Source organism: Urocampus carinirostris, chromosome 16 (genome assembly GCF_059441175.1).
Source record: "Urocampus carinirostris isolate Australia breed hairy pipefish chromosome 16, RoL_Ucar_1.0, whole genome shotgun sequence".
In the NCBI taxonomy this organism is placed as follows: domain Eukaryota; kingdom Metazoa; phylum Chordata; class Actinopteri; order Syngnathiformes; family Syngnathidae; genus Urocampus; species Urocampus carinirostris.
In genome coordinates, this window is record NC_142364.1 from 22,483,620 (window position 1) to 22,497,991 (window position 14,372).

Genomic DNA, 14,372 nt, shown 5'->3' on the forward strand with positions numbered 1-14,372 from the left:
CGGGGTCTAGTGAAGACGGGTTAAGAGGGTTAATTTGATATTTTGTTTGTTTTTTTCATGACACGAATACAAACAATAAAGATTCAGAAAAAAATAATGCCTCCCACCTGAGAATATTTACGATTGCTAGCACTAATGGGACACTGTGTAATATTTGACCACGAAATGTCACTATATAGTGTTGCGCAGGAGACGCTAATATTTTTGAATCCATGAACTACTTTTTATATTTTTTATTTTTTTTTCTTATTGATAGACAAATCATTTAACATAACAGGCAATCGTACATGGTTTTGTTTATCTCCATATTGCGAAGAAAAAAATAGATACCAAAAAATAAACTCAATTATACTATATACTTGATATTCATAAGGAAGCAACCCCCCAAAAATACAAGCCTCTGAAATACCAAAGTGCAAAGAACAAACAAACAAATAAAACAATAGATACGTGAATAAATAATAAAAATTTAAGAAAACAAAATCTTAGATTGCTACTGAACTAAACATTATACCACCACTACCCTTTTCTTGTTCAGCAAGTAAAACTTAATGATTCAGTTACCCAGCCTTGGGCCGATATATGGAGATGTAGGGTGGTGAACTACTTTTTTATTGCTAAAAGAAAAAAAAAAACATCCTGATCTATTTGCAGACAGTTTTGTCTCATTTTACACAATTTGTTTTGTATTTTCCTATATTTTTCGAATGGTTAGGCTCATTTAGTAAGAAAAAAATAATTCTTATACAGCTGCTGGTTTGCTCATTATCAGTATTTGGTTTCTTTTCTATATTCTTTAATTAAGAACAAATGATCTGTCTTCTATAAAAAAAAGGTAAAAAAGCTACTTTTAATGAGTTTAGCTCGATTTTTTTACAATTGAAACAATGTATTAAAATTAGAATAGAATAGAATATACCTTAATTGTCATTGTTACAAAATGGGTTGAACATATTGTAACAATAAAATTGGACGTGGCACTCCAGTTTCGTTAATAATATTAATCAAGTATCGAGCCCCACCAGGCTGTACTCGCCTAAGACACGCAAAAAGAAATGGTGCCTCACACGACCCTACCATTGCGAGATATGATTTAAGGATTAGTGCTTTTATTTAGTTCAAGGAAGAAGATTAAAAAAGAAACCTTAAAATAAGAAAAATCAATAGCATGAATAAAAGGTTCTGCCAACGGGCTAATAATAGATTTTTCTTGTTTATTTATGTTTTTGTTAATACCCTTCACTGCAAAATAAAATTAACTCTTACCCCGTTTTCACAAATATTTGATCATTTTATCTATGTTTTTTCTCACTTCAAGATAATGTACAGTATCTTATTTGTCTTATGCAGTAAATTAAAAAAATAAACTTGCTTTAAAAAAATGACAAATAATCCTATCTAGCAAATACTTGATTTATTGTGCAAACACAAATATTTTTTTTAGACATATTGGAAAAGAATACTTGAAACAAGCCAAACGTTTTCATATTTTCAGTATGAAAACAAAAGTTGATATTGAAAAAAATATTAAATCAATGATATTTTATTTTAGTGCAAATATATATTTACCATCATTATAACCAGGTGGGAGATGATAAAATACTAATGAAGTTGAATACAAATTCTGGCTCCACCAATAAAGATTTTAAATCTGGGCGTATATCTACAATCTTGAAAATATATTCGAACTTTGCTGACACATCACTGGGCTTTTTTTAGTTTACTTTAAGTAGCTTAAATATAAACGGTGTTTTATTAAAAGGACCCAAAAACAAAACTGCATTTTTGCACACACATCGGCAATGATGAAAAATCGTCATATTGCAAATACCAGGGTTTGATGTTTGCAGCAACATGGCAGCTGGAATATGCTTCCCACTCCATCTTGGAAAGAAAGAAGTGATAAATGAGACCACGAGCCTTGTGGCAAAGGCCTCTGAGTTGCAGAAAAAAGAAAGCTCAAGGGAGGAGAGCATACACTAGCGGTCGGAGAATTTCAAAGGCAGGAGGTCAAGAGCACTCTATTTCCAATCTTAACTCTCGGAATGGCTGCTCTAACCTGCACTGAGAGAGGAGTTCCAGGGTGCAGAAAGATGGTACTTTCTTCGCCCGTGACGCGACAAAGTGCAGATAGTTTGTTTGCGTTCCCATCTGGGAAAGAGACAATGAAAGCGGCTCGGAGGAAGACGGTGTTCCTTCTATTGCATCGATTTGCAGTAGAGAAGGAAACTACTTACAGTGAGTCAGCGTCTCTTGTCGTACAGCGACAAATCTTTCTATCCGGGAAAATTCTCAGTGCTGAGCTTAAGGTTTGAGAGAACTCCTGTCACGTGTAAAGTCGGATAAATAAGCTTTGTACAGAAAATAATTTTGTTTAAAAAGCTGAAATATTTAATGTAGCCAATATTTGATCAATTGTACTCATTTTAAGATTTTTTTTTCATACATGTGGGGATTTTTCTAGCTTTAGTTTTGAAAATCTGTAGGATTGAAAAAGATGATTCTTTACTGCAGTCGTTAAACAAATTTGCTTCTAGGTGTCGCTTGTGCTCCACAATAAATCTTTTTTTTTTCTCTGAACAATGCTAGAATTTCCTACAGATAGAAAATAAAATGTTATTACTTGAGTTCCTTTGAGTTCTGATATGAGTTCAAGATTCAAGAAAATTGAATCAATGAACCAGGCTGATGGAAATAACACACACAATTTTTAACACAGATAATTAATGATCAGAAAAAAGTGAGGAGCGGTACGTTTGATATTATACGACAGCTGAAAGTTACTAGCAAAAAAAGAAAGTGTTTCCTGGTATCATGCTCGTCGGTTTGGGGAGATTCCCTTGTACAGAAAAAAACGGTCATTCCCAAGAACCAACAAACAGGGTGTTAAATTTAAATTGGTCATCTTACTTGTTGTTGTGGAGAGGTTTGGTCTAATGCTCCCGTATGTCGCATTGTATGGCCCATGTGCTGAACTTGAGGCTGCCGTGCATGACTGCAAAGGCCGCATCAAGTGCCTGCTATGCGGACCCGTGGAAAAGAACACAAATTATTGGTCAGTTCATATTTTTATGTGGACCAGAGACGCTTGACCAGATCATGCCTCTATTGACGTGGTCTTAGATATCAGATAATCAAAGTATCGGGTCATTGAACTTTTTAGAGACATCTGCGTAATGTTCTGTACTTGAGAATGCCCCTCCAATCGACATTATTATGTATGGTGGGAACATTATTTTATCAATACGTAGCCTCGGATGTTTTGATTACATTTAAAACTTCATTTTATCAGATTGTATTATGGTACATGATGAATTGGTGCGTTCGGGAACTGTCCAAAAGGAGATGCCTTCATTCCATCCATTCGAAAGTTCTGAGTTACTTGGAAGACAATTTTGTGCTGGGCTTATTTGCTTCACACACATACAAAAGCAAAATAATTAAAGGTGGTGTGCGTAACTTCCAAATATTCTACTTTTGCTGAAGGTCTTTTCTGGCTGAAATCAACATTGCAGCCTCTGCCAATATCCTTATTTTGCACGTGCAAGTTTGTGACTCTCTAAGGACTACATTTGAAACAGTTATTTTTCTTACTTTCACCATTTTCCACCTAGAATAAAAGAAAACCATCTGCATGAAATCACAATGCTAATATTACAGTATTTAAGTTAGTTTATCAAATTTGTGGAAATACATTTACACATGATAGTTATTGGATAGTAAATGTTGCTAGTTATAAAGAATATACCAATATGTTAAATTTGAAGATATAGTAAAACTCAAATTCCTATTATTTGTACACAAAGCAAGTAACCACCAACACCCAATAAATATTCAACAGTTGTTTCTCAACATGTAAGGGTAAAACTTTACATAAATTTAACATCCAATATTCTTGCACAACATTGAAAAGCCATTGTACCACCAGAAAACATATTCATTTATTGAATGATTTAGATGATGACCTTCAAAATGTCCTTTAGTTCCACACATTTAAAAGTTCATATACTTTACATATTTTTGATAAGTATACTAAAGACGATTATGTCAAGAATTTCCCTGCATATTACAATTTGCTAATCCAACACATGGTAGATTAAATTTAAAGATTATAGATTTTAGTGGTAGAAAATATTACTTAAAACAGGCTAATCCACTATCTGCCAGATAAAATATTGTTTGCTTATGTTAGGGCTATTTTCTCTTTATCATGGATAAACTTTCTTAAAAAAGAAAGGAAGTCTTCACAAAATAAGCATTTCTCTGTCAATTGGGTAATGTTGTATTCTATTGTCGTGCACTCAATCTTGATGGCCAATTTTTTTTTGTTTTTTTTTTGGATTAGGGTATAGATAGAGATTTTGTGGGTCAATTAGTCGAGAGTTGCAAGTTTGTGTGGCAAGGGCAGAGTCAATATCCCTCCACGTGTGACTTATATTCAAGTGCGACTTACAGTCCACCGAATAAAGTGCTATGTACATACATGTATACATACTGTGTGAATATTTACCATACAAATGTGGAAAATGTAGTTTAATGTCACTCCTAACTCAATCAGTTGGCTCAATTCCAAGTTATTCCAATATCAAACAAATTTCACAGTTGAAAATTTAAAAAAAATGATTGTTTTATTGAAAAAAAGTGTTCATACTATCTAAGTGATGGGACAAGATAAGCTCTAAATTTGTTCTCAATGTTTTGGATGAACAGAGGGAAAATATAATATTTCAATCAATCAATCAAAAGTAGTAAAAGTGTCTCTTCATAAAGCTTCAATCCTAACCTAAAAAAATACCCCAAATAATTCAAGTGTAAAGCAACCTTATAATGTATAAAGTACAATGAAAAAGCAACTGATAAAATGGCAGAATAGTAAAGCTATTCACCCCATAATGATGCCTGCTAGGTTCTTCACAGATAAGTGAACAGGAACGATGCGTTTTATACCACAAGTCATCTGTTTGAAAAAAAGGATACATTTCAATTCTACAAAATAAGCTTTTTTTCACATTCAACTTATTTCGCTATTGATTTTTTTAGAGAGCTTTGCCAGCTGGAGCATATGTTAACCAATGGACTTCATAACAGATGCCAGCTAACCCTGAAATACTTGAAAACCAAAATTCAGGCCGGATTATAAATAACCAAACAGTGCCAGGAAGCTTGCGCAGCGTGACCCCACGCAGAAACGAAGCTTTCGAAGAGGAAGCGGCTCATTTCCATTCAACTTGGCAGGAGGCTATATATACATTAAAGATAGGCAGCAGCTCACCTGTTATCTGGAACAGGATATGAAAATATGGATTGGTGAGTTGGGGGGAAATAAGCTATCATATGTGTCTGCCGAAAAATGTTTACATTTCAGCACACAGCAATTCCGATGGGCATTGAAGACAAAAACTCTAGGTTGTCAAGGACTGCTTTTGAAAATGTTAGCGCTCTCTGGACTGAAAGGAGGTAAATGCAAATGGAACTAAGGCTGACCTACTTGGAGCTGAGTGGCTTAATCAACTGTCATTATATCTAATCAAATAACTGATTTAGAACGTTTCAGTTATTTGATTTTATGTATGACAGATTATATGAATGACAGATTTTCCCTTCTGGGGCCATATCCCGAAGAATTGAAGCATACAAACGGCACTTTTATTTATTAAAAAAATATTCAATCCATGGTATTTTGCTTTTGTATTGTGTTTGTTTTGATTTGGTTAAGACAAATGAAATATTGCTGAATTTGAAATTAGTACATTACTAAGTTAATAATCCGCATTTTGATTATTCAAAAGAAATGTTGAAACTCATAAAATAGAATCAAAAAGTCTTTGAGGTCCACTTAAGAAAATTCTGTGGGCCGCAAATTGCCCCGGGCCTTAGATTTAAACGTTTGATCTATGTGTTTTCTATGCCTGTTGACGGTCCTATTTTTTGTATGCATAAACTACAGGTAAATGTTGAATAGTGATTCGGTCCCATATTTAAGTCCAAAAACTACCTGTATATAATAATAGTCATCCCATGAAATCAATTATACATCCGTCCATCCATTATCTGCACCGCTTATCCTTAGTAGGGTCGCGGGGCTGCTGGAGCCCATCCCAGCTATCTTCGGGCTGTGAGCAGGGGACACCCTGAACTGGTTGCCAGACAGTTGTAGGACACACAGGGACAGACACTTCACTCGCTCATTTACACCTAGGGACAATTTGGACCGGCCAATTAACCTGACATGCTTGTTTTTGGAATCTGGGAGGAAACCAGAGTGCCCGGAGGAAACCCAGCAAGATAACATGCAAACTCCACACAGGAGGTTCGATCTCATGGCCTCAGAACATATTTGCTTTGGAGTATTTGGGGTTTGATGATTATTCAACAAAGTAATGTACTGATCAACCCAAATGTTGCAGCTCTAAAATTAATAACTACCTATAAATTACAGACTGATCGGACTGTTTAATCCAGTATTGAAAACACTAAATGTTGTCATTAGTAGGAACTTGAACGAGGACATACTTTTTCTTCCTGTCTATCTTTGTTTATATCATCATCCGGGTCAAGATACCTTATTGGTAAGAAAAAAACACTACAGTGTGCAGTCTGAGGATTTTATTAAACTAAAACACATGCAACAGAATATTATGGGCTTGTGAGTACAGAACAAGATTGCAATGGTTTCACAAGTGCAAGTGCAAATATTCCAACATTTATTTATGTTGTATACAATAGGAGCGGAACACATAAGTTAGTGGAAAATTCCCAAGCACCAACTGTCCACCAGTCCTTGGTCTAGACTGAATTCTGCAGTTGGTTTGATAGACTTAAGGCCCTTCTCCCAACAGTAAATCAGGACGCCAATTAAAACAACTTAGATATGAATATGAACTTGATGAATTGATTTATTGTGTTGAAGGAAAATAAACAAATAATAAATAGACATTTATTATGCGGATAATCATTAGGTAAGTTGATTACCACTAAATGATTGGTAAATGGTAACTGGTCTGCATTTATATAGCACTGAAGACCTCCCAAAGCTCTTTAAGGTTTTCTTAACATTTACCCATACGCACATACAAACACAGCGCAGTGGTTAGCGCATGTGCGGCACAGTTCTGAGTTCATGAGATCGAACCGTCTGTGTGGAGTTTGCATGCTCTCCCCGTGCTTGCGTGGGTTTCCTCCGGGCACTCCGATTTCCTCCCACGTTCCAAAAATATGCGTGTTAGGTCAACTAGCCGATCCAAATTGTCCCTAGTTGTGAATGAGCGAGGGAATTGTCAGTCCCTGTGTGCCCTGCTACTGGCTGGCAACCAGTTCAGGGTGTCCACTGCCCGAAGATAGCTGGGATGGGCTCCAGCACCCCCGCGACCCTACTGAGAATAAGCGGAGCAGCTAAAGTATGGATGGGTGGATATAAAAGTATAGAAGTGTAAAACAGACACAGTTGTGTCTACATACAGTGACACAATTCAATATTCTTACAACTGCTATAGTTGAGGGTCATGAAATTATAAGTCTACATTTTGGCCATTGTACCGAGCTCGAGAGTGAAGCTTTGAAAAAAATAACTGAAATACTGCCGCAGTATTCTTTCACCAGTGTGTATAGGCTTTGTATAAGGTTAGTCGCCCTTCGGTTTGGATCGCACAACGTCCTGACAGACAATTTAGTTTTGTAATTCAGTTCCGTTTGCTGCTCAGGGCCATTTCATCGAAAAATTGTCGGAGGGAAAAACATGACCTGTATTTATAATTAGGCTGCAGCGGCACTCTCATTATGAGGCGAAGCCCTCCTCTTCTAAGAGCGTTGGGGCATGCAGGAAGATCAATTCACATGTTAGATTTTTGGGGTTTATACATTGTGATCACAGTATTGCTGCGGTGTATTTCTATGAAAATCAGACATCAATTCTGTTTTTGGGTACCCAAAATTTCAATATAATATCATACTTCTCCGGATTATTTAACCTAGATTGGATTAATCCACCAATCGATCATTGTTTAGGAACCTCAGGGATCAAGTTGAGTTTTGTAAATTTCATGTACTGTGGGATCAAACTATTTAGATGTTTTTGTATTCTAGGAAGGACAATTTAATATCCATCCCACAACTGACCTTTTAGTCAGAACCTTAGCCGCATTGTTCTGAATAAACTGTAGATGATTGATGCACTTTAGAAGGAGTCCTGTCAGAAGATCGGAACAATAATCAAGTCTTAAGGAGACTTTTTGAGGCAAATTTTTGTCACTCATTCAAATATGAATTCCTATAGACGAGAATTATCGCCAGTTATGTGTTATTTTTGCCGCTTTCCCTTTAGAATGTAACCTCTACATCAGCTACACACAGATTTTATGATGTTGGTTCAAACAAAGGCTGCATTTCATTACTTTTAAATGAGTCCTCCATTCAAGGCATGTCTATTCATTTTACTTGAAAAGGGGGGACTTGGGAAATATGTTTCCCTCGAAAACTGTGCCAAAAAGAAGTAACAGATGGCAGGGATACTTTAAATTTACATTTTGAGGCAATGACGTTTTGTCTGTGTTTACACTCAAACACAAAACTGCTTTTGCACTTGTTACATTGAAAAAAAAAATCTTAAAAGTAAGTTTGTAAAAAGTAAAACCCTTAAGATAGTGAAACTTTGACAATTCATTATTGTGTTATCAAGTGGGACACAATCATGAAGTGGAACACACATTATTGGATATTTTAAACTTTTTTAACAAATAAAAAAAGGAAAAAGTGGGTGTGCAAAATTATTCAGCCCCTTTACCTTCAGTGCAGTAAACTCTGTCCAGAAGTTCAGAGAGGATCTCTGAATGATTCAATGTTGATCAAAATGACTAACAATGATAAATAGAATCCACCTGTGTGTAATCAAGTTTCTGTATGAATGCACCTGCACTGTGATAGTCTCAGAGGTCTGCGTAGAGAGCATCATGAAGAAGGCACAAATCTGGCCTTTATGGGAGAGTGGCAAGAAGGAAGCAATTTCTTAAAGATATCCGTATAAAGTGTCGTTTAAAGTTTGCCACAAGCCACCTGGGACACACCAACCATGTGGAAGAAGGTGTTCTGGTCAGATGAGACCAAAATTGAACGTTTTTGGCAACAATGCAAGACGTTATGTCACCCTCAACACACCATCCCCACAGTCAAACGTGGTGGTGGTAGCATCATGGTTTGAGCCTGGTTTTCTTCAGCAGGGACAGGTAAGATAGTTAAAACTGATGGGAAGATGGCTGGAACCAAATACAGGACCATTCTAGAAGAAAACCTGATGGAGTCCACAAAGGACCTGAGACTGGGACGGAGATTTGTCTTCCAACGAGACAATGATCCAAAACATAAAGCAATAGCTACAATAGAATGGTTCACCGAAAAACATATGAAGGTGTTAGAATCGCCAAGTCAAAGTCCAGACCTCAATCCAACTGAGAATCTGTGGAAAGAACTGAAAACTGCTTTTCACAAAGGCTTTCCATCTATCCTGACTGAGCACGAGCTATTTTGCAAAGAGGATCGGGCAAAAATATCCGTTTCTCAATGTGCAAAACTAAAAGAGACTTACCCCAAGCGACTTGTCGTTTTAATCGCAGCAAAAGGTGGTGCTACAAAGTACTCACTCAATGGGGCTGAATAATTTCGCACACTCATTTTTTCATCTTTACTTGTTAAAAAAGTTTAAAATAGCCAATAAAGTGTGTTCCGCTCCGTGATTGTGTCCCACTTGTTGTTGATGCTTCACAAGAAATTACAGTTTTATATCTTGATGTTTGAAGTCTGAAGTGTGGCAAAAGGTCACAAAGTTCAATGGGGCTGAATAGTTTCGCAAGCCACTGTACATACATTTTTTTCAAAAACACGAGCTCCGTGTAGAGGAAACACCATCTTCCTGTTAAAAAAAAAACACAAAAGGCTGTAGGTTGTACTCTCAATTGTGCTGTTTATCACTCGTTTTCAGTTGCACTACGCCATGCAGTGGTGTGTAGTGGTCAAATAATACAACCTGTTCCTTGGTTTGAACGCTTAATTTGCTATAGTCTTGACAATATTCCAGCACTAATGAAAAAGAGACACATATCCTGAAAGATTTGGTGTCAAAGTGTCGTGGGATTTACCAGAACTGAAGTGTCACACTTGTGAGATTTCAAAGTTCGCTTCTACATATATGCCGGATGCTTGGTGCCTTCTGTGATTGCAATTAAGCCTGGCAAAGAACAAAACAGCCTTTACAATATTGATATTGGTGACACAATGCGCTGGTAATAACGCGCCGTCTCGCTTTGCAACTCATAATCCGAAAGGAATTGAGATGGTAGAGACAAAGAAGGAACCATCTGCCGCGCGTCTCGGTAGATTTAGCCCGACTTACAGAACATTCCGAGTTTCTCGCTTGTTCTTCCGTCCCAGACCCCGCGCCTCTCTCATTTCCGCAGAACTCATGCCTTGAAATGTCGTAACCATGGGAGCAGAGTAGACACCGGTTCAGCACCTAATATCCCCAGCTCGCTGAAAAAACTGCCAGAGTTTGGTGGTTCTGTATTGGTCACGCGAGCGAATTGGAAAGTAAACAGCAAATTGGGAAGAAATGAGGTCGCAAGATTCAGAGATGGCGCCCCATCAGAGCAAGTGCAAAAATAAACCGGCTGCTGCTGGACAAAAACCTCTCAACGCATTACACGAACCGGTCGCCTCCTTTGAGAAGGCAGCAGCTGTTCCCCGTTTCCTCCCTCCCGCCCCTTTTCTTTTTCATTACATATACTTCCTTGTGATATATGAACATCTGTCCGTAGAAGCAAGAAGAGATGAGTCGGCGCTGGCAAATACATGATTCCGTTCAAGCGTCATTTTACGATAAAACCCCGGGAATGAGAAAACGACTCGTCTTTATTCCCCCTCTCGGTTACCGGAATTGGACGAACGAAACATGGCCTCAGCCTGATAAGGTGATGCTCTTCTCTTTTTTTTGTGTACATCTTTCCTCACTTTAACCGCAATCTTCCCAGTCGCCTCGCAACGCTTTCATCACAGCCAACGAGGCGACACCCGCAGCGAGACATGAATACGTGATGACACGAACGAAGGGTGACAGATCAGTCGCAGCGGGGCCATACCTAGGAAACGCTGCCTAATTCGTCGGGTAATAACAATGGTAAACTGCTAATAGGAGCTGAGGTGAGCTGAGTCTCCACGGGAGGGACGTTTAATACATGCTGGAGGTGTTTGCCTGATACTGATAAACAGCACGATACAGCAATCCCTCGGTTATAGCGGTCAATGGGGACCGGATACCCCCCGTGAAAAGTGAATACCCTTCATATAAGCCCACAAGGGTCGGACTTATCTTGAGAGGACTTGCTTACTGACTGAAAGTATAACACTGTAACAAAATAACTATATATCTAAAATAAAAACAGAACACAGAATTGCAGTCGAATAATAGGTCATTATACAAAATACATCACAAGTGGAAAGCTTATTCTTTCAGTGTAAAAAAGCAATTTAAGAGAGCAGGTATGCCCGAATCGTGCCAGGTCTCCTTGATGATTTAAATATAAACTTCCCATATGTAGCAGTTTCCCACGAGTTGTTGCTCCAGGTTATCCGATTCATAGGTAATGGATCTGGAGTTGGTGAGATACAGGCTCGGCAGGGGTAGCTTGAGAGAGTAAGCCGGAGCTGTGGCGCCGCCATTGCATTCTCTCCCAATGCTGCTTCAGTTGCTTCCCAGATAAAAGCTTCAGAACACCCGGTGGTGATATTCATTTCTTTGCGCTCTTTTGACTTTCCTCAGAGTCTGATTTATTGATGAATTAATTTTCAATATAAAGAGCCGGAATAGTGCTAGATTCTTCGAAGAAGACTACATTTGTTTTTGGCATGTAAGAAGAAGCCAGTTTTTGGTGCAGCAGAATTCAACACTTTTTTTGCGGGGTGGGAAACAAATCGTTGTTTCAGCAAGAAAAAGAGGATGGAAATTTTTGCCTAAAAGAAAACCATGTTGGCTTTCCGTGTTTAAAAAGGAAAACGCTCCCTCTGCATTTAGTGGAGTTCAAAGTTCAGAATATGTAATGTCATTGTCAAAGAACAACGTAAATTCGTTTGAAGCATCCAGTCATCCATTCACAGTTAAAGGAAAATACTAAGATCCATAGATATTCAGAATAATTAAACATAAAAACCCAATACCCAGAGATGACTCAATATACACAATAAAAGTAAATGTGGAGTTATTGTTACCATAAAAACTCAAGCAGCATAATTCAATCAGTCAATGCTCAAGTGCAGATGTGTCTGGCAGTCATCCTCGTTCACTCGGAAATTATCATGGAAGAAGCTGTAGGTGTAGAAGTAGACTACGCTAGCTTTGTTAATGAAAGACGACTCTAGTTTTGGGTTCACCAGTGCTGGGTCATTGTGATTTTCTTGGTTAATTATTTTTTTTCCAGTGGTACATTTAACCTTTTTATTCAACAATTAACATGGTAACAACATGGTCATAGTAATAACATAACAAGATATTATTTTAAAAATGCAATCAAACATTTGCACTAATTAGTACCAAAAAGTAGCTCTAAGATTGTAAATGTTTGGACACCGCTGGCAATAAAGTCCATCCAATCAATAATGAATTAAACAAAGTATTTCTATAGTACAAGCCTATTATCGAAGGTTTTTTTTTTCTATGACAGTACAAATCTAATGGTGTTTTTATTGCATTTATTCATCTTATTACAATTGAAGCAAAATGAAATAGTAAGTCTCTTTTTTAAGCATGTATTGGTATTTTGTAGTATACACACAAAGGGGCAATGAAGCAGATGTGACATATGGTACATATGGGATACATATGTATGCGTACTTACATGGAGGGTATTTAAGAAACAGGTTCAATGTAGCCTAATCTATCGGGGTAAAAGTATTGTTCATTCTTTACACATATACTCAAGTAAAAGAACATTTCTGGTGATTTTAAAATACTCCTAGAAGTACCAAATGTCCCAAAATGTACTCAAGTAAATGTAACATAGTCAATCTAACTACCTACCTATGCAGCACTCAATGGTTACTTATTGCGCCATAGAGGACAATGCTAGATTTTGGCCTTGAACAAAAGGCAAAAGGTTTTCCAGAATAAATAGTGAAAACGTTGTCTGATTGTTTAGAAAGTAATAAATAAAACAGACAAAAACAATACTGTCTGCAAGATAAGCTCTTTGAATGCATCAAATCTTGAATTCAATCATGTGGTCCCAATTATTTTTGCTCGTGCTTTCCTTCATTTGACACCTTTTGGGTCAGTGGGCTAACATACAGTAGATAACATAATCAACATATGCAAGCACAGAGAAGCAACACAGCGAGCGCCTGTCATCCACATCTACGCAGCTTCTTGGAATTATGTCGGGAGCTCTTCTCGGTGGATTCCACAAAGGCAAGGGAGTCTGCTCACGCGCGAAATCGTCATATATTATTCCAGCAGAACAGATGAGGGCAATCTGTCTCAGGGGCTCGCTTTAATGTCCTTCCCCTTAATGTCTTCTTGGCGAGAGACGACGTATTCAAAACAAACAAATGGGCGAGAAAAGGAAAAAAAAAGCTTGAGCCCGTTGAGGTAAATCCAAGGAAAACAGTCAGTGGTTTCTCATCAATAAAACCGCAGGGTAATTAGAAAAAGCACTTGAAAGCCAATTTGTGACTTGACAAATGATCAATCTTAATCGAGGAGGCAAGCACGGTGGCGTGAAGTGGCAACGCTGACAAATTTGGTGGCAAATCGCTCAAATGTGGGAGCGCAGAAGGAACCTTAATCTTTTTTCTTTCTAAACAAAATCAGTAGCTACGCAGAATAAGTTCCAGTCTCCTGTATATATATATATATATATATATATATATATATATATATATATATATATATATATATATATATATATATATATATATATATATATATATATATATATATATATATATATATATATATATATATATATATATATACCGGTATATATATTTTTAGATATTTCTATATTTCTTGACCAAATCCTACCAATCGTTTACATTAGACCCCATTTGTGGGGGTCATACATTTTATACCACTGTAATATATTCTACAGCGGCAATGCCCTGTAACAACACCTCCTCCCTACTTGCACTATGATACCCTCAGAGAGAATAATCAAAGTAAAAGAGAGCATCATCAGCTGCTCTCTGCCCAGTCTAGAGGATACTACCACAGCAGAGTCAACAACATTATTAAGGACTCCTCTCTCCAACTCTTTGATTACTGACCTCTGGCAGACTATCCAGTTCCCGCTTAAAACAAGGACAAACAGGTTCGGAGGTAGTTTCTTCCCGGAGCC

The 14,372-nt window shown here is 37.4% G+C and overlaps 1 protein-coding gene across 2 annotated transcripts in view; it reads left to right on the forward strand.

Annotated features, from left to right (window-relative positions):
* The window catches only part of brinp1 (BMP/retinoic acid inducible neural specific 1), a 214,025-nt gene that overhangs the window by 21,910 nt on the left and 177,743 nt on the right, over positions 1–14,372 (forward strand). The window lies entirely within an intron of this gene.